This window comes from Patella vulgata, chromosome 1, assembly GCF_932274485.2.
Source record: "Patella vulgata chromosome 1, xgPatVulg1.2, whole genome shotgun sequence".
In the NCBI taxonomy this organism is placed as follows: domain Eukaryota; kingdom Metazoa; phylum Mollusca; class Gastropoda; family Patellidae; genus Patella; species Patella vulgata.
Genome location: NC_065879.2, coordinates 48,186,882 through 48,213,492, shown reverse-complemented (window position 1 = coordinate 48,213,492; position 26,611 = coordinate 48,186,882). Strand labels below are relative to the sequence as shown.

At 35.7% G+C, this 26,611-nt stretch overlaps 1 protein-coding gene across 7 annotated transcripts in view; it reads left to right on the top strand.

Moving 5' to 3' along the window:
* The first annotated feature begins 1,763 nt into the window (after nucleotides 1-1,763).
* The window catches only part of LOC126832717 (angiomotin), a 147,446-nt gene continuing 122,598 nt past the window's right edge, over nucleotides 1,764-26,611 (top strand). For 5 of the 7 annotated variants that reach the window (XR_008787453.1, XR_008787452.1, XM_050532374.2 and 2 more), the window contains exon 1: nucleotides 1,769-1,892. The gene's annotated coding sequence lies outside the window, so the exon portion shown is untranslated. Of the gene's footprint in view, nucleotides 1,893-5,287; nucleotides 5,648-7,199; nucleotides 7,819-26,611 lie in introns of those variants that run through there. The other 2 variants (XR_007674138.2, XR_007674137.2) reach the window with 2 other exon arrangements.

Genomic DNA, 26,611 nt, shown 5'->3' with positions numbered 1-26,611 from the left:
TGGGGGGGGGGGGGTAGGTCAAAGTTTCAGAACGATCCTACGGTTAGATTCTGAGATATAAGAACCAGCTAAACTTGAAAAAAACCTTGTTGGCACAGAAAACATCAAAGGCGAAATTCGAATTTTTGAAATATTCAAATACCAAACATTCGACCATGATCCAGGCTATCCTAAAAAGTATTGATTTCGGTAATAGGAGACAGATTCTCTAAGCCACGACCAATTGTGTATGTTTTCAAGCCCATTAATGTGGATTTTTCACTAATTTTCATTTTCAATTCAAAATGGCGTCCATCAGTTGACCTTAATCAAAATTCTAATCCGATAGATTTTTAGGCACTCCTTCAAGGATTCAGAAAATGTAACTGTTATGTCTGTAAGTAAAATATTGCAAAAGCCTTGTGGATTTTTCACGTTTTGAGATGGTGGCACTTCCGGTTCGCTCGACAAACTCCATATTTTGTGTACACATCAGTAATATCTTAGCTAGTACCGAAAAAAAAAATTCAAGGCATTCCAAAGCCACCACCCATTGTTGGGGGGTAGGTTAAAGTTTCAGAAAGATCCTACGGTTAAATTCTGAGATATAAGATTTGCAGGAAATACACACAAAAAAAAAAAATAATAATAATCTTAACAGAAACAATAAGCTTTCATAAGTAATACATATGAAAGCTTAATAATAATTTCGTCTGAAAGACTATTGTTTTTACTAAAATTATTATCATTATTAGGCTTTCAGACTTTCGCCTATTGAGATTACTAAAATTATTAAACTTTCAGATTTTATATGAAAGCTTATTGTTTCTGTTAAGACTATTGTTTTTACTAAAATTATTATTATTAGGCTTTCAGACTTATTATTACATATGAAAACTTATTGTTTCTGTTAAGATTATTATTAAGCTTTCATATGTATTACATATGAAAGCTTATTGTTTCTGTTAAGATTATAATTATTAAGCTTTCATATGTATTACATATGAAAGCTTATTGTTTCTGTTAAGTTTAATTTTATTAGGCCTAATCTCAATAGGCGAAAGTCTGAAAGCCTAATAATAATAATTTTAGTAAAAACAATAGTCTTTCAGACGAAAGCCTAATAATAATAATTTCAGTAAAAACAATAGTTTTTCAGACGAAAGTCTGAAAGCGTAATAATCTTAACAGAAACAATAAGCTTTCATATAAAATATGAAAGCTTAATAATCTTAACAGAAACAATAAGCTTTCATATAAAATATGAAAGCTTAATAATCTATAGTAATCTCAATAGGCGAAAGTCTGAAAGCCTAATAATAATAATAATTTTTATCTCACAAAAACAATAGTGTTTCACCCAAGCTACGCAGTGTGAAACCCTAATTAAGTGTTTAACAGTTTATTTAACAATAAGTACAACTCAGTTAATTAACTGCTAGTCTAATAACAAGGGGTTGAAACAGCCCGGCGTGAAACAGCCCGATAAAAAAATAGGTTGGGGTGAAACAGTCGTGGGATGAACTGACCCGCATCCACCATTAGATTTAGAATAGTAGCAATAATAATATTGGATTACGGGTCCGTAAATAGCCACAGACGTCTTATTAAAGTACAAAAAACATAACAAAACACAAACTCCCGCACGAGCTGCTGTGTGTTTAAATTCTGACTTCCTGGTGCAGTACAGTCTAGTGTACAGAAAACTTGGCATCTTTATGGGATAAAAAAAGATGCAGACAGATTATGACGTCAGGAAGGGAAATTCCTTTCATGTCGGGCCGCCATATTGTATGAGTCAGTAGTAGCCTTGTATTGTAATGGCCGACAAGATTTGAGGCGTAGGTCAAGTGAAACACCGAAAACAACTAATTTTGGGGCTTGTAATAAGAACATTTTTCGGCATTCAGTTGGTATGTATATTATACATCCTCGTAGATATTATAGCTGCTCAGTCGGTTGCAAATGCATATTTTAAACCGGGATTAGGGTCTCGAGTCAAGTCTATACAAACAACTACTAAAAATAGTAAAAATATAAACAAAATCAAGCAAGGGACTCAAGGCAGTCAAGGGTTTAGCCGATGTTCAACAAACGAAATGAATGCAAAATTTAGACCTCTTTACATTAAAAACACAATATTTATTTATCAATAGCATCATTATTCGATATTCTTGATACAAAGAATACGACATTTCAAATGTAGTGTGATTTGTGCGTGTTTTGAAATCAAAATATGTTTGTCAATATAAATTTTTTAGCAGGTGCCCATGTTATTTTCTTGAATGGGGTTATCTCCCTTGCTTCAAAGTATTCTTCACTAAGTAACTCTGGACCCGGTTCCTAGAAAATTCTTAAAGTAAGCACAAAGTCATGCTTCACATTTTCTTACATAAGAAGCTTATAAAAATACCGTCCCTAGAAAATGCTCAAGACCATTCTTACGTAAGCACAAGTCAGGTATAAGTCTAAGCACATTGTGACTGGTAAAGTTTACCATAAACTGGGACTACTATGCTCTTTAACGTCATAAAAACAACTTTGGTATGCGAATTACGTCATAAATTTGTCGTCTGCTTCATTGACGTCATATACATGTATATATGGTTGATTTAGATGCATTTGACATGTCCCCTATACACATATAAAATGTGCCACAAGATAAAAAAAAACAAAAACGCAGACTCATACAAACTAACTGAATAATTGTGAGAGCGCCTGATCTTAAAGTAGCCTGTGTGTTTGTAGCCTATTGTTTACTAATTGGCAAATAAATAAATAAAATGGTTTCTCAGGGTAGGCCTAGAAGCAAAATTTTCTATAGCATTCCTAATTTGAAATTTCTTCTGGCGAAGGATTTTCTCTGTCTTGTAATTGTCTCTTTGGTATCAAAAGGTGTCGGAAATGCCGTCGAATAACTCAACGGTCAGCCATCTTTTTGAAGCAGAAACAGACTTAAGGTTGGTAAGCAAGCCCTATACCTTGCCTGGAACTTGTGCTTAGATTGACTATGTTTAAGAACAAAGTTGTGCTTAAGTTTTTTCTTGGAACGCATAATAACATTCTTGTGCTTACAATGAAGTCTACTTAAAATCTAAGCATAAGAACGTTCTTAAGAATTTTCTGGGAACACAAAATAAGGTAAGTTTACTTAAATGCAAAGTCTACTTAAATCTAAGCACAAGAATGTGCTTAAGAATTTTCTAGGAATCGGGCCCTGGTATTGGGGCCAATGAATGAAATAATTTGCGTGATCTGATGTGTTATTTCTGTTGTCAGTGATGGGACAAGCAGTAATACATTCGGTAGCACTATTTACACAAATCCACCATTATTATTATTTCAACTCTTATTTATCTATGGTTGATCATAATATACTGTTGTTTTGCCAAATTAGCATTTTAACTTAACATAAGTAAAAGTTAAAATCGTAGCATTTTTGTTTCAAAAATACAATTTCCAAGCAAACTATTTCCTTTGGTTATGTCCCTTGCTGACAACTTTTGTGGAAATCACATTTTGAAACAAAAATGTTATGATTATAAATTAAAAATGACAATTTGGCATAAAGAATGATATATTTATCAAATATCAATATAAATTAAATTGTCTTTGAAATAATGGTGGATTTGGGTAAATTATGCTACCTGACATATAACAAATTTTTATACCCCCACATTTTCATGTGGACGTATATTGTCGTCACTCGTCCGTCTGTCCACAATTGTTTGTAAATACTCTACAGGTCACAATTCTTATCCGATTTCAATTAAACTTTATCACCCAAAGATCTCGGTTCCTTTCGATATTGGCATGTATCCGACTGTAACTTCATGGATTATGGCCCCTGATTGTACGAAAAATCACGTTTTTAGCTTGTGAACACTGTAGAGGTCGCAATTTTTATCCAATTTCGTTTAAACTTGAAATGTATGTTTATAACCCACAGATCTCGGTTCCTTTCGATATTCGCGCATATCGGACCATAACTTCCTGAAATATGGTCCCTGATTGTATGTAAAATCACGTTTTTAGGTTGTGGACCCTATAGAGGTCACAATTTCTATCCGATCGTAATGAAAATTTAGAGTCCATAACTGAAACAAAGTCTAAAAGCTAGCTAACCAAGTCGTTCAAAGGTGACAAGGGTTAAAGGTCAAATTTTGGGTCACAAAATGACGTTTGAGTGGATTTGATTTTGATTAAATTGTCTTGTCCGGGATTATTTCTATGAGTTTCACTGCACAAAATGACTGCTTAAGAGCATAAAATGCTGTACGAATGCTATTTAAGAGCTAATTAATTAGCACTAATTTGTGACCATAGTTAAAATTTAGAGTCCATAGCTGAAACAAAGACTAAAGCCTAACCAAGTCAGGAAGCTAAAAATATCACTTAAGAGTGACAAAAGTTGAACAAACTTGGCTTAAATAAAGGGACAATTTCACTCTTGCTGTAGTGTTACTACATAAAATGTCCCAATCTTTATTCTGGTCAACAAAATGTACTATTTTACAATATTCCATTTAATTGATGATATAAATTTCATCTTAACACACCTAATTTAAAAAATTGGAAAATTTCAACTAGGCCTTGAGTGTTTTCACAATTTCACTATCAATGAAACTAGTAAATCTGTCTACAAACAGGAAAAAGGGGAATCCAATGTCGCGCAAGCGTAAAAGATGTCAGCTTACTATAGACTGCTCGCTTTTCGCTATGATATGATAGATATGACTGACAGTTTAACTTTTAGAAAGCATAAACTGCTACGATTCATCCCAAACGATGATTCCATTCTTTCCGGTAAGTTTATATTATTTACTTATACTCTCAAGGCTTCAAAATCTGTGACAAAGTGCGCAGTGAATGATTGGAATTTCGATACCTGTGGCCGTTGTCATTGTTGATCATACCATTACTACTAATAATACTTCACCTCGAGTAAACTGATTATCACTGGCTTTGCCTGGTTACTTAATTGATGGAACAAACTGTCTGATTATCTTTAAAATTAGACGATTGTCTTCATTATTAGCTTTGATTAGGCCTAATCTTGGCATGGCTTCACCAAGCTGCATTTTTTTATTATTATTGATTGATCATAGAACTGATTATTTGAAGTTTCACCCTCAGTCAGTAATATCAACTCAAGCTAGATAAATTATTCATAAGATTTATTTCTGCAGTTGGAACGGATCAGAACAATTTCTTGTGTGTAATTATTAATTTTAATTAGACATATTGGCTATAATTTTATATGAATTCTGGAAAACCTTATTTATATACTTGCATTTTGGTTTTACAGGTATTTCAAAAGCAGTCTATTTGAGATTAGTTAAAACTGGACCAGATCTACCGTTTTTTTGTGTCGGACATGCCAGGTGGAATCATTAGATTCATTACCCTGTATTGAAAACCCCCACCACCTACTTTACCAACTAATCCAGAAGCTACTAATGCAACACAACCTTCAAAATCAACAGCACCATCTATATCAAGGACAATAAGATCTAGACGAAAGTTCCAAATACATATAACATGTCATGAAACCACCTCTCCATCCACCCCCACTGAGTCCAAAAAAGGCTAAAGACAAAAAGGGAAAACTGGCACAACAAGGGAGTGAGTTGAAAGACTCAGAAATGAATGAACAGAGGGACTCAAAGTAAGAACAAACTTTCTTTTAATAGTCGTAATATATTTACACAGAAACAAAAACGGCAAATAGAACAATATTTACAAAGAACAAATTTTTATTCGCCCACATTGAAATGTGGACATATATTGCCGTCGCCCCCATCCGTCTGTCGGTCCGTCCATCCGTCCGTCGTCCACAATTTCTTGTGAATGCTCTAACTCCAAAAGTTATCATCCGATCTTTCTGAAATTTACATGCATTATTTAAATTAGTGAAACGAAGAAGCCTATTAAATTTCAGCAATTTCCGTTTATTACCTCTAGAGTTATGGCCCTTGTTTCACTTTATTAAACCTTGTGAACGCACTAACGCCAAAAGTTATCATCCGATCTTTCTGAAATTTATATGAATTATTTAGATTACTGAAACGAACAAGCCTATTGAATTTCGGCAATTTCCGTTTATTACGTCTAGAGTTATGGCCCTTGTTTCACTTTATTGATCCTTGTGAACGCTCTCACGTCAAAAGTTATCATCCGATCTTTCTGAAATTTTTATGCATTATTTAGATTGCTGAAACGAAGAAGCCTATTGAATTTCAGCAATTCCTGTTTATTACGTCTAGAGTTATGGCCCTTGTTTCACTTTATTGATCCTTGTGAACGCTCTAACGTCAAAAGTTATCATCTGATCTTTCTGAAATTTATATGCATTATTTAGGTTACTGAAACAAAGAAGCCTATTGAATTTCCGCAATTTCCGTTTATTACGTCTAGAGTTATGGCCCTTGTTTCACTTTATTGATTCTTGTGAATGCTCTAACGCCAAAAGTTATGAACCGATCTTTGTGAAATTTATATGCATGATTTAAATTAGTGAAACGAAAAAGCCTATTGAATCTCAGCAATTTACAATAATTACTTCTAGAGTTATTGCCCTTGTTTCACTTTGTTAAATCTTGTTAATGCTCGATTGATGAAAGTTATCATCCGATATGTATGAAATTTTTATGCATCATTTAAATTTGTGAAACAGGTCTATTGAATTTCAACAATTTCCGTCAATAATTTCTAGAGTTATGGCGATTGTGAACGTTTTAATGACAAAAGTGATCATGTGATCTGTATGAAATTTATATGCATTATTTAAATTAGTTAAACGAAAAAGTCTGTCAAATTTCAACAATTTCTGTAGATTACTTCCAGAATTGAGACCCTTGTTTCAGTTTGTTTGTAAACCCTCAAACGACAAAATGTATAATCTGATCGGATTATTACCTACAAAGAAATAAATATGCGACAACCCTTGTCGACCGCTCGGACGATTTAGCTGCTGTGGGCGTATGGTTTGTTGCCTGGCAACCTATCTTTTGATTTGATCATAGAGTATTGAGCAGCAGATAGGATTCCAATCCAGTAAATATCACAGGCTAGCGATGACATCAAGATTTGATTATGGTCCCGATAGGTTAATTAATGTCTAATTAATAATTTAGATAACATTTCAGGCCTAAAGAAAGACCTACAATACCTAGCAGATTTAGTTCTTGCATAATGTATGGTTAATTTAATTTTTTCAGTAGTTTGAAGAGAATGATTTAGAGCCAGGATCTTGCCAATGTAATCTGATTAAACCGCAGATCCTATTTCGTTTTGTTTTTCATAGTTCAAAATTTCATTATGCTTGTCTTTACTACACTAGGATCTGGAAAAGTTGTTATATATAACTTAGTTCTGGATGATGTGATGTGTTTCGGCAATTTTTGGCATGAATTTCACGGAACTGGGTAACCCACTAGAAACATCAAGGCTGATTTGTTAATCAAATGTCTGGCGTCATAGAGTCAAAAGCTGCTTGTATGACTTCTGACACGACCTTCCACTACAACCGGTCAGATCTTCTTGTAGTGTAGGCCATCGAAAGTATAAAAAAACAAAATGAAATATAGATTTGTATTTTAATCAGATTGTTGCCAGTGTGTACCAAACCGATGTCCGTGCAATTGGTAAGGACGAAGATGTTAATCGCAGAGACGACACATGGCTTACAGGCAGTTTGTGATGTGACGCCTTGGTACTACAGGGAATAGAGTCCTAATAGTCTAATACCCTCCTGTTGTGTCCTGAAGATATAGACAGTATACTGGTTTTAATCCAAGAAGACTATTATGAAAAATAAAAAAAATTCTTACATTAAAATCTGGTTCTCTTCCTTGGCTATTTGTGAAGTTGGTTCAGGCTTGGTTTTAGCAATGGTCCCAGCAATCTTTCAGAGGTCAGCTCCACCCAGTGGTCATTTCCTTCATGGTTTGCCTTTATGCTCCATCCTAAAAGGGGAGGGGAGTGGGGGGGTCTTTAGGTTTAATGCCTGTTTCCACCTAGGGTGATATTGCAGACAAGTGTTTCCTTAGAATTTGCCAGACAGCCACATAGTAGGCTTAGACCAGTATGGGTAGGAGATGTGAGATCAATAATTAGTAGGCCTATTCGATTTTATTTCCTTAAATAAAGACACATTGCCTTTTGCAGGGTAGCATCCAAGGTAAAATTTCATGGGGTTTTTATGGGTAACCACAATATAGCGAGCATGCGCAGTCTGATCCGCATTGCAATCAGTGCTGTGATCTGCCGATGCTAAGGTTTGTATATTTGACTGGCATCTGGGCCCAGGGGCCTTCACCATATTATATAGCAAGGATAACATGAAGCCATAATGCTTGGCTCCTTTCATTGGTGCAAAAGCCCAGTTTGATGCCCTCTTAAAAGTATTTTCTGTGGTACCTGAAAGATTGAAATTGTGAAAGAGTTATTGTTTGGGGCTTAATCAACGGAAAAAATCAAGACTTAAGTTTGTCAATCAATGTCGAACTCGAACCTGTAGTCGTGTAGGTGATATTGACACCAGCGTTTTATAGGCTATAGTATATATCTCTAAACAATACAAGCAGATTGTCTGTGGATGGACTGTCTATAAAATGTCATTGATTAACTTGAATTAATTGTGTGGTAATCCAAGTCATTTTAACCCCCATTTCCGCTGATCTTATGTATTTACTATTATTTGGGACAATACTGACAATAGTGCCACACGCGTGGGATATCCCGGTGATGACATCACGGAAAGCTATTCTTAGAACAGGAAGTCAATCAAATCTGGAGCTTATTACCTCCCTTGATAGAAATGGTTCTGAAATGATTTGAAAAGCCTAACGTGAAGCTTTTCAAATGTGACTTGGATTTAGAAATATTTTCGAACCCTCTGGACAAGTAAAATAGGATTTAATGGATAATTTACACAACAGGTAGGACACTAACATATCTATTACTTAGAATAAGGCTTTTTTTTTTTACCTTTTGAAGCTGTCAAACCAGCAGGAGTGACATTGTCCCTTTAAGACTGGTGACAAAGGTCATATTTTGGGCCTCATTATGACCAATCAACCAATCAAATTGCTTATCTCTGCTGATCCTTGAACTCTATCAAGCCATTCACCCAGGGCTCACACTGGCTTTCAGTTTATTTCTGCCAAAATGGATGATCATTTTTATATAAAGAAATGTCCATTTTTTTTTCTGCCAACTGGAGTATTTTATCTGCCAAAGATGTGTGATGAAAAATACAACATCTAACAATTTTATGTCTCAGCTAGGCTTATTACAAAACAATTACCGATATATACAATACAATATACAACAACTTTAAAAATCTGTTTTTACATAATATATTAGCAAGGTTTGGATTTAATAAGATCAGATTTTATTTTTAGTGCCTTTAGTCTATTTGAACATTTTCATGTTTACGTATATGGTCGTCGCCCCTGTCCGGACGTCTGTCCACGATTTGTTTGTGGACACTCTACAGGTCACAATTTTTATCCGATTTTGAAGAAATTTGAAATATAGGTCTATCTCCCAAAGATCTCGGTTCCGTTTGATATTGGCATGTATCGGACCATAACTTCATGGATTATGGGCCCTGATTGTACGAAAAATCACGTTTTTAGCTTGTGAACACTCTAAAGGTCACAATTTTGATTGGATTTTGATGAAACTTCAAATGCATGTTTATAACCCAAATACCTTGGTTCCTTTCGATATTCGCGCATATCGGACCGTAACTTCCTGAATTATTGCCCCTGATTGTATGAAAAATCGCGTTTTTAGCTTGTGGACCCTATAGTGGTCATAATTTTTATCCGATTAAAAAAACGTATTATTATATCACCGTTACACCCTAAGGACGGCTGAGTTTGAATTTTGTGAAAATCATACCAAAACTGCCAAACAAAATGGCTGCTCCTCAGTGCAAATAGTGAAAACATCTGGTATTTCAAGGTTGTGGACCCTCTGGAGGTCACAATTTGGCGCAATTTTGATGAAGCTTGAAATGCATGTCTATAACCCAAAGATCTTGGTTGCTTTCGATATTCGCGCATATCGGATCGTAACATCCTGAATTATGGCCCCTGATTGTGGTCCCTCTAAAGGTCACAATTATTAACCTATTTAAAAAAACTGTCGAGTATATCACCGTTACTCCATTATGATGGCTGAGTTTGAATTTCGTGGAAATCGGACCAAAATTGCCGGACAAAATGGCCGCCTCTTGCACACAAATAGTGTAAATATATGGTATATCAAGGTTGTGGATCCTCTAGAGGCCACAATTTTGATCCGATTTTGATGAAACTTGAAATACATATTTATAACCCAAAGATCTTGGTTCCTGTCGATATTCTTGCATATTGGATCGTAACTTCCTGAATTATGGCCCTTGATTGTACGAACAGTCGCATTTTTAGGATGTGATCCCTCTAGATGTCACAATTTTTATCCGATTTAAAAAAAAACATTTGAATATATCACTGTTATACCCTTATGATGGTTGAGTCTGAATTTCATACAAATTGGACCAAAACTGCTGGACAAAATGGCTGCCCCTCGTACGCAAATATACTGAGCGCCATGGAAAACGCATCACTTAGTTTTTCGTATAACTAAATGACCCTGTAAACATATCTTATTTATTTTGCTTCTTATTGTGAACAATATTCAAATGGGAACACATCAATAACAACACATTTGTACACTTATGGATGTTTAATCTTTAATCAACGGTACAAAGTCAGAGGGGTCAAAACCAAAAGTATGACACAGATGTCAGTAGCGCGTGTGTCCTCCACAGGATCTTACACACGCTGTGCAGCGACGTCGCATGGAATAAACCAATGTTTGAAAGAAGGCCTGGGGCAAATTGTTCCATTCTTGGACAAAAGAAGCTTCTAAAGCAGCAATGGTGTGCATCTGTGGTCTCCGATACAGACGGCGTCCAATCTCCCCACACCATTACACTTCCCCCACCCCATTGATTCGTTTCGAAGACACAGCAGTCTGCAAGACGTTCCCCAAGACGTCTCCATACACGTTGACACCCATCAGCGTGATAAAGATGAAAGCAACTCTCATCACTGAAGAACACACTTTGCCAGTCTACTCTTCTCCATGTCTGGTGTCCTTGAGCCCATATCAAACGCCGCTGACAGTGACGATCCCTGAGGATAACTCCAACATAAGGTCGAGTCGCTGGGCGGAATCTGTCACGCAGATGAGTGACCCGGATGTAGCGGTCTTGAGTCTGGGTTGTAACGCGTTGTGGACCAGGACGTTGACGGTCACGCATTTATCCAGTAACTTGAACACGTTCCACCAACCTTACAATAGTGGACTGATGACAATGGAAGTGTCTGGCAATAGCACGTGTAGACATGCCAGCCCGGGACATTCCCATGGCTTCATTCCGTTGATTTTCAGTAAGTCTTGGCATCTCTAACTCGATTCCTTCGCACATCCAACAACAAATTACGACAGATTGAAATTTCACAGTACTGCACATTAAGTTGAAAACATGCTTTTAAAGGGCTCACAAACAATGCTGCACGTGAATATTGGGTTTTTCATGGCATCTCGTGCAATTTTTTTTTTTGTGCACGCGGGCCGATATTTTTTTTGCGTTTGGGAGCATTGTGTGAAACAATAGTTCATAGTATTGCATAATATTATACATACAAAACCACCTAGTAATAAAATATTTGGGAAAAAAAGTGATGCGTTTTCCATGGCGCTCAGTATATATGGTATATCAAGGTTTTGGATCCTCTAGAGAGAGGAAACAGTTTTGATCCAATTTTGATGAAACTTGAAATTCATGTTTATAACCCAAAGATCTTGGTTCCTTTCAATATTCATGCATATCGGATTGTAACTTCCTGAATTATGGCCCTTGATTATACGAAAAATCACTACTTTTTTTGAGCTTGTTCTCTGTCCATCTCTTGCAAAATGTGGGCGTATCTTGCATGGCAACCGCTTGTTTCACTTTGTTGCACCTTGTGAACTCTTTAACGAGTAAAGTTATCAATCTGTATGAAATTTGTATGCCTCATTTAAATAAGTAAAACAAAGAATCCTATTGAATTTCAGCAATTTCCTTTAATTACATCTAGAGTTATGGCCCTTGTTTCACTTTGTTGAATTTTGTGAACGCTAGTGTTGAAACTACTGTTCGGATATTCGTTAACGGATACAAAATAAGGGTTATCCGAATCATTTTACTATCCGTTTACTATTCGTTACAATATATTCTGACATTCCGTATGCTCTATATTTAGCCATTTTTACGTCTGATTACTTTGAAATTTTCCCCAATGCAATTGATCACGTACGTAGCTCTGAGCATAAATGTCAACATTATGCGTATTATTTAGTGATAGTAACTAATAAAATTATTAATGCAGTGCAACGAAAACAGTAGTCTAAATAAAAAAAATGTTCATTCATTCCCTGCGCTAGTTTATACGCATACGAGTTTAGACCGTGTTTTGACTTCCCACAATGAAATTTATTTATAACGACCTAGGTCACGTATATTCCCACTCACTGATTGGTTCAATAGTAGTAGATTATTAGAATGAGGCAAACGACCTTGCCGGAATAAATGGCACATGGTTTTATTTTACTTTTTTCATTCGTGTTGATTGAGCAAAATGATAAGTGGGAGGGTGCAGATAACAGGAGTAGTAGTTATACTATACAAATTCCTTCACCTCATTGATTTTTTTGGATGTCAGACCGATGTCATAGATAGTCTTAATAATTACGGTTAAAGGTAGGCCCGTTTTTTTCTTCGCGGCTCAAAGAATTTGCAAATCGAAAGTACGATTTCATACTCGGCATACACAGACACTCATAAACATTGAAACAAGTAAGAAATTATGAGTACCGGTATATGAACTTTTGATGTAATTTTGTTCAAGAATTTCACGTATCCGAATAGTATTCGGATAGCCAACAAAAGTATTCGGATCACAAATCTCGATCCGATTTTCAACACTAGTGAACGCTCTAATGACAACAGTTATCATCCGATCTGTTTGAAATTGATATACATCATTTAAATTAGTGAAACGAAGAAACCTATTGAATTTCAGCAATTTCTGTTAATTAGTTTTAGAGTTATTGCCCTTGTTTCACTTTGTTGTTCCTTGTGAATGCCCTAACGACAAAAGTTATTATCGGATCTGTATGAAATTTATATGCCTCATTTAAATTAGTAAAACAAAGATGCCTATTGAATTTCAGCAATTTCCGTTAATTACATCTAGAGTTATGGCCCTTGTTTCACTTTGTTGAATCTTGTGAACGCTCTAATGACAACAGTTATCATCCGATCTGTTTGAAATTGATATGTATCATTTAAATTAGTGAAACGAAGAAGCCTATTGAATTTCAGCAATTTCCGTTAATTACGCCGTGAGTTATGGCCCTTGTTTCACTTTGTTATTTTATACCTTGTGAATAACGACAAAAGTTATTATCCGATCTGTATGAAATTTATATGCATCATTTAAATTAGTAAAGCAAAGAAGCCTATTGAATTTCAGCAATTTCCGTTAATTACATCTAGAGTTATGGCCCTTGTTTCACTTTGTTGAATCTTGTGAATGCTCTAATGAAAACAGTTATCATCTAATATGTTGAAATTGATATCCATCATTGAATTTCCGTTAATTACGCCATGGGTTATGGCCCTTTTTATGCGCCCACATTGAAATGTGGACCAGTGATGGGATTTAAAATTTTACTTGTCGGACATTTTACCGAAAATAAAGGGGCATAACTCTTATCATTATTTAAGCAGACGAATTCGTACCACAATTAAAAGTCACATGTCAAAATATTCAAATCCCGTACGTAATAAAAATAGGTGAACCTCGCTATTTTTCATATTTAATTCCCATACAGTATTCAATTCATACCACAATTAAAAACCACATGTCAACAAAATATTCAAATCCCGTACGTAATAAAAATTGGTGACCTAGCTATTTTTCACACTTAATTCCCGTACGGCATTCAAATTTATGTCAGTAAATGTCCTACAAAATTAAGCATTTTCGTGATATGTTGAATGAAAGCTTGCCGATCCTGCTTCGGCATCAAATTCACAACCATAATATTTCTTTAGAATTACGTGTCTTCGTTTATACGGCAGCAAATGAATGCAGAACTTCCGAAATAGTTAAATCACTTGTAAACAGGCATCGCTAACTTCAGCGAATAACACTCTTTCATAGTCACGACAGAGTGACAGGCATCATAGGTAACACAGCAGAATGATTGACGCCTACAAATACGTTAGAATTTCTGCTCATATAGCTATTGGTAGCCCCTCCCCTTTTTGTTATTTTGCTGGGTGCATACTAGTCTCGGTCACCCAGAAACTCCTAGTCTTCAACATATTCGTAGAATATTTTTCTGGATAATAGAGACTAATAGCCTACGTGACTCATCACACGGCTTCATAGTAAGCACTGCCTAATAATATGTTAAGCAATATTCGTGCCGCGCTCGAGATCAAGGGAAAGTGCCACTGTGGATGAGAATTTCTATATGGATTCTTAAAAGACGTAAAAGATATCGTAGACAAAATGACTGTCCATTGATTTAGGGTGTTATTTACTCTTACGATATGTAACATCTATGATTAGTTTATTATAGATGATGTCGGCTCACATCAATGCGATTAAGATGCCCTACAAATGAGAAACCACGAGGTAAACAGGTGGATTAAAATTATAATCATTCTTATTGAATTGATGAATAGTCCGACAAAAGGAAAGCAATGACTTCTGTTGAAGATTAGATTGATGAATTGTCCGACAAAGGATTAAGTCAGTCAATCAAGGCAGATTAAGTAGTTAAATCAAGGTAGGTTTGTACTATAGACGGTATTACACGATAAATACGTTGATCACTTAATTACCTAATAAACCCAGCGTATTATCGACGATAATCGGGTTGAGTGGTAGTTATACACTCAGTAAACTATATTAATTTCGGAATTTTAAATATTATTCACCATGTCTTGATGTGCGATTGGGCATATTCCCGGTCGGACAATTTTGGGCGTCTGGAAAAAAGATTCGGACAAGTCCGGAATATACGGGCAAAATCCCATCACTGATGTGGACGTATATTGCCGTCGCCCCCGTACGTCCGTCTGTCCATCCATCCGTCCGTCTGTCGGTTTGTCCGTCCGTCCATTGTCCACAATTTCTTGTGAACGCTCTAAGGCCAAAAGTTATCATCCAATTGTGTTAAAATTGATATATGTTGTTTAAATTAGTGAGATGAAGAAGCCTATTTAATTTCAATAATTTCCGTGTATTACGTCAAGAGTTTTGGCCCTTGTTTCACTTTGTTGAACCTTGTGAACGCTCTAATGCCAAAAGTTATCATCCGATCTTTCTGAAATTTATATGCATTATTTAGATTAGTGACACGAAGAAGCCTTGTGAATTTCAGCTATTTCCATTTTTTACGTGTAGAGTTATGGCTCTTTGTTTCACTTTATTGAACCTTGTGAATGCTCTAACGTCAAAAGTTATCATCTGATCTTTCAGAAATTTATATGCATTATTTATATTAGTGAAATGAAGAATCCTATGGAATTTCAGCAATTTCCATTTATTACGTCTAGAGTTATGGCCCATGTTTCACTTTATTGAACCTTCTGAACGTTCTAACGCCAAAAGTTATCACCCGATCTTTCTGAAATTTATATGCATGATTTATATTAGTGAAACGAAGAATCCTATTGAATTTCAGCTATTTCCGTCTATAACTTCTTGAGTTATGGTCCCTGTTTCACTTTGTTGCACCATGGGAACGCTCTAATGCTCTGCCGATCTGTATGAAATTTACATGTGTCATTTAAATTAGTCAAGAGAAGAATCCTATTGAATTTCAGCAATTTCCATTTATTACTTCTAGATTTATGGCCCTTGTTTCACTTTGTGAAAGCTCTAACTGCCGATCTGTATGAAATTTATATGTGCCATTTAAGAACGAGTCCGTGAGAAGACCATGCAAATTCTGCAAAAAGTGATAAGGCAGCAGGAAACCGATTTTGATCAAACTTGGTGGTTGGTACCCCGGGGGCCCCCAGACCCCACAGAAAATAAAGTAGGTCTCTGCTCCGCCTTATTGCGGAGCTTGGTCGCCCCGATTTTTTTGGTTTAAAACGACGCTATTTTCAGTGAGAAAAGTACCATACTTTTGACGGCAACTGCGGCTTCGGTACACATTTTTCGAGACTGTTCATAATGAAGTATGAACCACCTTGGGTTCCCCTCAATATATGCCCAATATCAACGAAGTTCAAGTTGGAGTGTAGAAATGAGACTAGTTTGGAAAACCTAGGTATCCAAAACACTGAAATTAGACCCATTTTAAAACGCGTTTTTCTCGACTGCGGCGGGGTGCATTGTCGACATCGACCTTGAGGGCTGAAGTATATTAGTGACACATAATTTATCTGAAAAAAGTTTCACTGCATCGGATCTATGCAAATCACAGGAACCCTGGGAACTTTGGGTATTTACTCGCTTTAGAAGCTATTTTTCTAGACTCTCCGCACAGCAAAGGTCTGGGAAACTACTGAGGGACATGGATGAGGATACAGAGCGTCAAATAGATCACCTGGTGACGAGAAGTGGTTTGCGAAGCGCAGTAATAACGGAATTGGACGAATAAAAACTCCACCCTGGAAATTAAGGACTTATTTTATATTGTGTGCCCATGTTCAGATCCCTCTCATCTCACAAATTCAACAAATTGCGCATGTTTTATATTAGATACTCGTAGATCACATTCATTCAATGTGTGCCATATATTCATTTATGACCATATATTGAGGACATCAACTCTGAATTAAGCATTCATGATCCTGACTCTCTTCATTTCTTTGACATCCAGTCTCTTTTAAAATGTTGTGAAAAGAGAACTGTCAGTATGCTGTGCCACTTTTTGCATTCACGATTTGTAACGTTTTATACTGTATTTTCATTTAGTGTGTTGAATCCAGTGTCCTTTTCCACAAGTACACTGTATAAAGCGAAACGGTGTGAAATCAAAAAATTCGAACCGAATGGTGATATGAGATACAGGTCTATATGTATTACGAGTTATAATATTGCTAGTAACTGTATATGTATGATATGTACATAATATATATGGAATACTTTTCAAATTAATGATATCTTTACATTTCGTATATTTCTTTTTATCATCGTCTCGTATACTCACATCAAGTTTGCGGCAAGTTTTGGGCCATATTCCCTTGACGTCTCTGTAAAAACGTGTGGTAATGACAGAATCGTAATGTACATGTGATGACCTTTTCAGCGATATGTCACATGGGTATATTAGTGTCAAGTCCAAGAAACCGGAAGTGGCGTCACTGATACCGGAAGTGCCCTTCTGGGCTTTGTATTACCGTGGGGAAGCTACATTCGAAATTTCATCTTGATGTTGATGTATGGCAGAAAAGTTGACAATAACTTAACTTACATCGTATCCGAAAGTGTCGTAATATCAGCCGAGTGTGCCTACTTTCAAAACTCGCTCCGAAAAACTGGGGCGATCTGCATCCAATATTATTGTTGATATATATAGTGGAGATAAAGTACTAAAAGCACATGTATTCACCCTCGCTCCCACCCCCGCCGCAGTGAAGAGAAACGTGTCGAAACATAGCCTATTTTATTTGATGCCATGGACTTCATGTATCGAAACTCTAACCCAGACTCTATGGCTGGATTCAAGTGAAAATAATTTTGTGGAAAATTTCAAGGGACAGTAGGCCTACATAATCCCTAAAAAGAATTTCGTTCAGGTGAGTATCCGTTGCGTGAGTGAGAGTTAAAATTTAGTTAAGAAATGCATTAAAATTAGCCATTATTTTTAAGAAAATAATGAAAAATAATTTCTGTGGGTACTGGTGGGATTTGGATCGCAATATGCCCGCATGTGCATCTAGGGGTCCTAAGGAACCAACAGTGGTGGTATGGTCCGGATTCATGATTTAGGGCCTTGTCACATTTTGCATGCTTTGTAGAACCTTTTAAACCCTCAAAAATGACAAAATTTATAATCTGATCTGTATGGAACTGTCTTGTAAAGGCCCTCAATTACCTACAAAATTACCTACCGCTCGGACGATTTAGCTGCTGTGGGCGTATGTTTCGTTGCCTGGCAACCTATCTTTTCACTTTATTGTATCTTGTGAATGCTCTAACGACAAAAGTTATTATCGGATCTGTATGAAATTTATCTGCATCGTTTAAATTAGTAAAATGAATAAGCCTATTGAATTTCAGCAATTTCCATTTATTACGTCTAGAGATATGGCCCTTGTGTCACTTTATTGAACCTTGTGAACTCGCCAACGCCAAAAGTTATCATTCGATTTTTGTGAAATTTATATGGCCCTTGTTTCACTTTGTTTAACCTTGTGAAAGCTCTTACCCCAAAAGTTATCATCCGATCTTTTTGAAATTTAGATGCATTATTTAAATTGGTGAAACGAAGAAGCCTATTGAATTTCAGCAATTTCCGTTTATTACGTCTAGAGATATGGCCCTTGTTTCACTTTATTGAACCTTGTGAACGCGCCAACGCCAAAAGTTATCATTCGATTTTTGTGAAATTTATATGCATTATTTAGATTAGTGAAACGGAGAATCCTATTGAATTTCAGCAATTTCCGTTTATTACGTCCAGAGTTATGGCCCTTGTTCCACTTTATTGATCCTTGTGAACGCTCTAATGACAACAGTTATCATCTAATCTGTTGAAATTGATATGCTTCATTTAAATTAGTGAAACGAAAAAGCCTATTGAATTTCAGCAATTTACAATAATTACTTCTAGAGTTATTGACCTTGTTTCACTTTGTTAAACCTTGTTAATACTCGATTGATGATAGTTATCATCCAATATGTATGAAATTTATATGCATCATTTAAATTTGTGAAACAGAGGTCTATTGAATTTCAGCAATTTCCTTCAATAATTTCTAGAGTTATGGCGATTTGTGAACGTTTGAGATGAAAGTGATCATGTGATCTGTATGAAATTTATATGCATTATTTCAATTAGTAAAACGAATTAGCCTGTCAAATTTCAACAATTTCTGTAGATTAATTCCAGAGTTGAGACCCTTGTTTCAGTTTGTAGAACCTTTTAAACCCTCAAAAATGACCAAATTTATAATCTGATCTGTATGAACTGTCTTGTAAAGGCCCTCAATTACCTACAAAATTACCTACCGCTCAGACGATTTAGCTGCTGTGGGCGTATGTTTCGTTGCCTGGCAACCTATCTTTTCACTTTGTTGTATCTTGTGAATGCTCTAACGGCAAAAGTTATTATTGGCGCGGATCTGTATGAAATTTATCTGCATCGTTTAAATTAGTAAAATGAATAAGCCTATTGAATTTCAGCAATTTCCGTTTATTACGTCTAGAGATATGGCCCTTGTTTCACTTTATTGAACCTTGTGAACTCGCCATCGCCATAAGTTATCATTCGATTTTTGTGAAATTTATATGGCCCTTGTTTCACTTTGTTTAACCTTGTGAAAGCTCTAACCCCAAAAATTATCATCCGATCTTTCTGAAATTTAGATGCATTATTTAAATTGGTGAAACGAAGAAGCCTATTGAATTTCAGCAATTTCGGTTTATTATGTCTAGAGATATGGCCCTTGTTTCACTTTATTGAACCTTGTGAACGCGCCAACGCCAAAAGTTATTCGATTTTTGTGAATTTATATGCATTATTTAGATTAATGAAACGGAGAAGCCTATTGAATTTCAGCAATTTCCGTTTATTACGTCCAGAGTTACGGCCCTTGTTTCACTTTATTGATCCTTGTGAACGCTCTAATGACAACAGTTATCATCTAATCTGTTGAAATTGATATGCATCATTTAAATTAGTGAAATGAAAAAGCCTATTGAATTTCAGCAATTTACAATAATTACTTCTAGAGTTATTGCCCTTGTTTCACTTTGTTAAACCTTGTTAATACTCGATTGATGATAGTTATCATCCGACATGTATGAAATTTATATGCATCATTTAAATTTGTGAAACAGGTCTATTGAATTTCAGCAATTTCCGTCAATAATTTCTAGAGTTATATGGCAATTGTTAACGTTTGAATGACAAAAGTGATGATGTGATCTGTATGAACTTTATATGCATTATTTAAATTAGTAAAACGAAAAAGCGTATCAAATTTCAACAATTTCTGTAGATTACTTCCAGAGTTGAGACCAGTGATGGGATTTCAAAAAATTTCATGTCGGACATTTTTTCCCGAAAATAAAGGGGCATAACTCTTACCGTAATTTAAGCAGACGTTTTCAAAACACAATTAAGAATCACGTGTCAACAAAATATATTCAAATTCATATGTAAAAAAAAATAGGTGCACCTCGTTATATTTCATGTTTAAAACCCGTACGGTATTCAAATTTATGTCAATAATATTCCTACAAAATTACATGACATCGTAATACTATAGAATTGGCAGTGTGCCGACTGCTGCCGATTTGTTTCAAACTCCCCCAAAATTACCGTATTTTTCGGGTCATACGTCGGTACATTTTTCAGCAAAGTCCGACATTCATCTGATACTCCGTTTCGATTTATATACGGAAGGTAAAAAAATGACATCCCGAAATTTATTTGGCCGTAAACCGTAGTTAACGACGCTCTAATGAGCGAGTGACACCAACTGCTAAATAATTGCATTCGACTGTAGCACGTGCTATCATCGTCTAAAACAATTAACTACTTACGTCATTCCAATCGAAATATTTGTCAACATTTCTTAGTGTGTTTATTTAGTTATTTAAAGACATAAACCCCCTTCAAAATATGATCATAAATCTGACAATATGCCATCAAAATAGAATCTTTTCTCGGACATCAGGCGTATTGAATTCAGCACGTATACATCTCTTAATTTCACGTGTCTCGCGAGATTTATACTTTCATTTTAATTACTGAACTCTATAAGCGCCATGTGTGTGAAATATCTTTATTTAACTTCGGCTTCCACCGAAAATATATCACAGACAAGTTATCGGATACAATGTATGTTGATTTGAGGTGTTATATACTATCAGGATATGTGACATATATGACTAATTTCTACGTGTTATTGTCCGACACAAAGGAGATTAAAACGTGAGACAATGGTCTGGAGAAATAATGGGTTAATCAGATTAAGTTTATAATCACTCTTATTGGATTGATATATCGCCCGACAAGGGAGAAGCAATGACTTCTGTTCAGGATTGATTTGATGAATTGTCCGATAAAGAATTAAGTCAGCCAATCAAGGCAGAATAGTAGTTAATCAAGGTAGGTGTGTAAGACGATATAACACGATAAATAGTCGATCACTTAATTACCTAATCAATCCAGCCTATTATCAACGATAATCGAGTTGCACGGTAGTTATACACTCAGTACACTATATTAATTTTGGAATTTGAATATTATTCACCATGTCTTGATGTCCGATTGGGCATATTCCCGGTCGGACAATTTTGGGAGTTTTGGAAAAAGATTCGGACAAGTCCGGAATATACGGCTAAAATCCCATCACTGGTTGAGACCCTTGTTTCAGTTTGTAGAACCTTGTAAACCCTCAAACGACAAAATTTATGATCTGATCTGTATGGAACTGTCTTGTAAAGGCCCCCAATTACTTACAAAAGAATAAAAATGCGACAACCCTTGACGACCGCTCGGACGATTTAGCTGCTGTGGGCGTATGTTTTGTTGCCTGGCAACTTATCTTTTTTTTATACGCCCACATGGAAATTAGGGCTAGAGGAAATAATCGATAATCGTCGGTAAGTGTTTTGAAAATCGATTATCGATACAGTTTTAAAATATCGATTATCGCGCAATTATAGGTACTTCACTTGCAAGAAGAAGTCCATAAAAATAATCCTTATCACTGTATTCTTTGCAACGCGTGCTTGGGCCTAGAACTGTAATTAAACAGAATAAAGTCATAATAAAACACACACGTTTGTTGGGGTTTTTTTCACTCGAGACGCAACCGGTGAGAAATCTTGGCTGTTTATGTCATAATGAGAGCCAATGGTTTCACGTAACATCCAGTTGTGTCCCTTATTTTAACTCTTCAGTTCTTTCGTCTTCTCTGTTTCTAAGTCAGACACATACTTTTCCTTTATAAAATTTATTAATTTATTAAGAAATTTGCGAAGAAATGTCTGAAGAAATTTTTAATTTCCACAGTGCGAAGAAATCACTGCAAGAAATAAACTGTTACGGCGAACTGAAGAATTCGTTTGATGTGATCAAAGGGAAATAACTACATTTTACTCAGTATATTCAGGTCATAGGTGACAAAGATATGGCGAGCGGTGGCGGGTTCTGTCTTCCAAACGAAGTTGATTGAGTTTCTTTCTACACCTTGGTTTTGCAATGGAATGCTATTATTTTATTGTCAAATGTCAAATTAACGGGAAAAAAAATTCTACATGTATACAGAATGATATCACAGCATAAACTTGCATATAATTCGTGTACAAAATAATTTGCCGATATTATCGATTATCGATCGGCGGATGGTCCGCGATAATCGATACTTGAAACAGGATTGATTGCCAGCCCTAATGGAAATGTGGTCGTATATTGCCGTCGCCCCCGTCCGTCCGTCCGTCCATCGTCCACAATTTCTTGTGAACACTATACAGACTACAATTATCAACCAATTGTTTTGAAATTGATATATGTTGTTTGCATTAGTGAGATGAAGAAGCCTATTTAATTTCAATAACTTCCATTGAGTTATGGCCCTTGTTTCACTTTGTTGCACCTTGTGAACGATCTAACGACAAGATTTATCAACCGATCTGTAAGAAATTTATATGCATCATTTAAATTAGTAAAACAAAGAATCCTATTAAATTTCAGCAATTTCCGTTAATTACATCTAGAGTTATGGCCCTTGTTTCACTTTGTTGAATCTTGTGAACGCTCTAATGATGAAAGTCATCAACCGATCTGTATGAAATTGATATGCATCATTTAAATTAGTGAAATGAAGAAGCCTATTGAATTTCAGCAATTTCCGTTAATTTCTTCTGGAGTTATGGCCCTTGTTTCAATTTTTTGCACCTTGTGAACTCTCTGACGACAAAAGTTATCAACCAATCCGTATGAAATTTATATGCATCATTTAAATTAGTAAAACAAAGAAGCCTATTGAATTTCAGCAATTTCCGTTAATTACATCTAGAGTTATAGCCCTTGTTTGACTATGTTGAATCTTGTGAACGCTCTAATAACAACAGTTATCATCCGATCTGTTTGAAATTGATATACATCATTTAAATTTGTAAAACAACTTTTTTATACGCCCACATTTAAATGTGGTCGTATATTGTCGTCGGTCAGGTGTCCACAAGCCTCTAGAGGCTAAAGTTAATATCCGATTGACTTTAAATTTATACACAGTGTTTAAGGTCTTGAGACGAAGAAGCCTATTGTTTTTCAGCGATTTCCAATAATTACTGCCAGAGTTATGGCCCTTGATCACTTCAAAAAATCTTGTGGACGCTCTAGAGGCCAAAGTTAATATCCGATTGACTTTAAATTCATACATAGTGTTTAAGGTCATAAGATGAAGAAGCCTATTGATTTTTAGCAATTTCCTATAATTACTGCCAGAGTTATGGCCCTTGATCACTTGCAAAATCTTGTGGAGCTTTAGAGGCCAAAGTTAATATCCGATTGACTTTAAATTTATACACAGTGTTTAAGGTCATGAGACGAAGAATCCTATTGATTTTCAGTGATTTCCGATAATTACTGCCAGAGTTATGGCCCTTGATCACTTCAAAAAATCTTGTTGACGCTCTAGAGGCCAAAGTTAATATCCGATTGGCTTTAAATTCATACACAGTGTTTAAGGTCATGAGACGAAGAAGCCTATTGATTTTTAGCAATTTCCGATAATTACTGCCAGAGTTATGGCCCTTGGTCACTTTGAAAAATCTTGTGGACGCTCTAAAGGCCAAAGTTAATATTCGATTGATTTTAAATTTATACACAGTGTTTAAGGTCATGAGACTAAGAAGCCTATTGATTTTCAGCGATTCCCGATAATTACTGCCAGAGTTATGGCCCTTAATCACTTTGAAAAATCTTGTGGACGCTCTAGAGGTCAAAGTTAATATCCGATTGCAAGCCTTGACATAAGGTTAAATAAGGGGATCAACGAATCGTTCTCCTGGTTTTTCAATGAGGGGATCAGTTTTATGATCGCCTCAAGCCACAAGGAGATCAATTGATCTCCTAAAATGATCACCAATCGTGCAGTCCACCTACCTTGATATGACGGAATAAATTTCCACGATGCACACACTCGACACCGTCTGCGAGGTTAACAATTCCCTTGAAGGCGATACCTTTGACATATCTCCGACCGGCTTCAACACGTATCACTGACAGATGACTTGAACATATTTTGCACTGAAGTTTGGTTATATTACCGTCATTGTCCAGTTGTAAAATTCTGAATTCGTCTTTGAAAGGCAACTTATTGAAAGTTTTCAGATGCACAGTTTAAGGCTTTTTCGTAGCCATATTTGGCGGACTTCGCAAAGTGTAAAAAACGTGATATTTCATTGGCCATGTGTATTCCAGCTGGCCAATCAAACGCTTTATAACTTACGGTCACTCTGACTTCGGCTCCGCGAAGCTCGTAGTTCTTGCGGAAAAACCCGATTGAGACCGAACCATGAATTTTTATACTATAGATATCTATGGATCGAACACGATTCGGCTAATTACTTTCAATCTTACGTACATGAAAATTGAATGCTGAATTTTGTTTTGAATAACACAGGAATTGATGTAAAATAAGGTGAACTATTCGTCACTATCCGTTCGCCTGCTGTTCATATCGTGATCGAAATTTTGATCCCCCTTATTTAGATTTTAGTGATCGGCAGGCGATCGACCGGTTCGATCTCCTCTTATGTCGAGGCCTGCGATTGACTTTTAAATTATACACAGGGTTTAAGGTCATGAGATGAAGAAGCATTTTGATTTTCAGAGATTTCCGATAATTACTGCCACAGTTATGGCCCTTGATCACTTTGAAAAATCTTGTGGACGCTCTAGAGGCCAAAGTTAACATCCGATTGACTTTAAATTTATACACAGTGTTTAAGGTCATGAGATGAAGAAGCCTATTGATTTTCAGCGATTTCCTAAATCTTGTGGATTCATAAAATCTTGTGGACGCTCTAGAGGCCAAAGTTAATATCCGATTGACCTTAAATTTATACACAGTGTTTAAGGTCATGAGACGAAGAATCCTATTGATTTTCAATGATTTCCGATAATTACTGCCAAAGTTATGGCCCTTGATCACTTTGCAAAATCTTGTGACGTTCTAAAGGCTAAAGTTATCATCCGATTGACTTCAGATTGATACACAGAGTTTAAGATCAATGAATTTTTATGACTTGGAACAGCTAAATCCATGATATTAAAAGTTTTGTATACAAAACGTTAGCATGGGGCAGAACCAAACAAATTCTAATGGTTTTCTGAGTTGTTGCTCTTAATCAGATTTTAGTGTATTATAAATGTTTCATTACCGAAAAAAGTAAAAATATGCGACAACTCTTGTTGACTGCCCGGACGATTTAGCTGCTGTGGGCATATGTTTCGTTGCCTGGCAACCTATCTTTATTTAATGAATAGTTTTTTTTATGGCATTTTACCCAGGGTTAAGGGGTCGTCTGATTTGAGCAAAAATTTGAACATTTTTTGTCTCGATAATTTTTCTTGGCCGCTATTCGCTAATTCAGTTTACCGGTTCTAGGTTAATTATTTATTGCCCGATTTTTATAAAACAAAGTTCATATGCTCCATAGTGCAAATTCTCATTTTTTTTATTACCGGTAAAGTTTTCTATCGGCACCGGACGTGACGCAATTTTGCTAAAAACTCCAATTTTGTCGAGTCGTAACGTCTTTTCACTAGCAAATATTTTTGCAAATCTGATAGATCAAGATAAATGCCCGTACAAAAGGTGCAAAAAATCTCGGACTCGCTTTTTTTAATTTTGGTTTTGTATTTGCGCCATTTCGATAAAAGGTGAAAAAAGGTGTAAAAATGAGCTATTTACAACCCATTCAGGCTTTTCATATTTTAAAATATTTCTTCACAACTTTCATAAACTTGTAGCATTAATCCATACGAAGAGAATCTATGTCAAAATTAGTTTGTAATATGAGTGGGGGGTTGGATGGCTGAATGGTTACCACAAATGAGTTATTCAAATGAGTCTGAGTTGTTATGTTTTTAAAATTATGATATTTGATTCCAATCATACAGATACCAGAAAATGGTTTCTAACTTGTACGGTTGCAGAGAAATAGACGTTTTCTTACAAGTCACTTTTTAAGGTTTTTGGTCTATAAAAGTGGCAATTATTATTCGATTTACATAAAATTTTCACCATGTGATGCCTTATGCCATGTCTGATTTCATAAAACTAATTGAACATTTTCGTTATCACTGG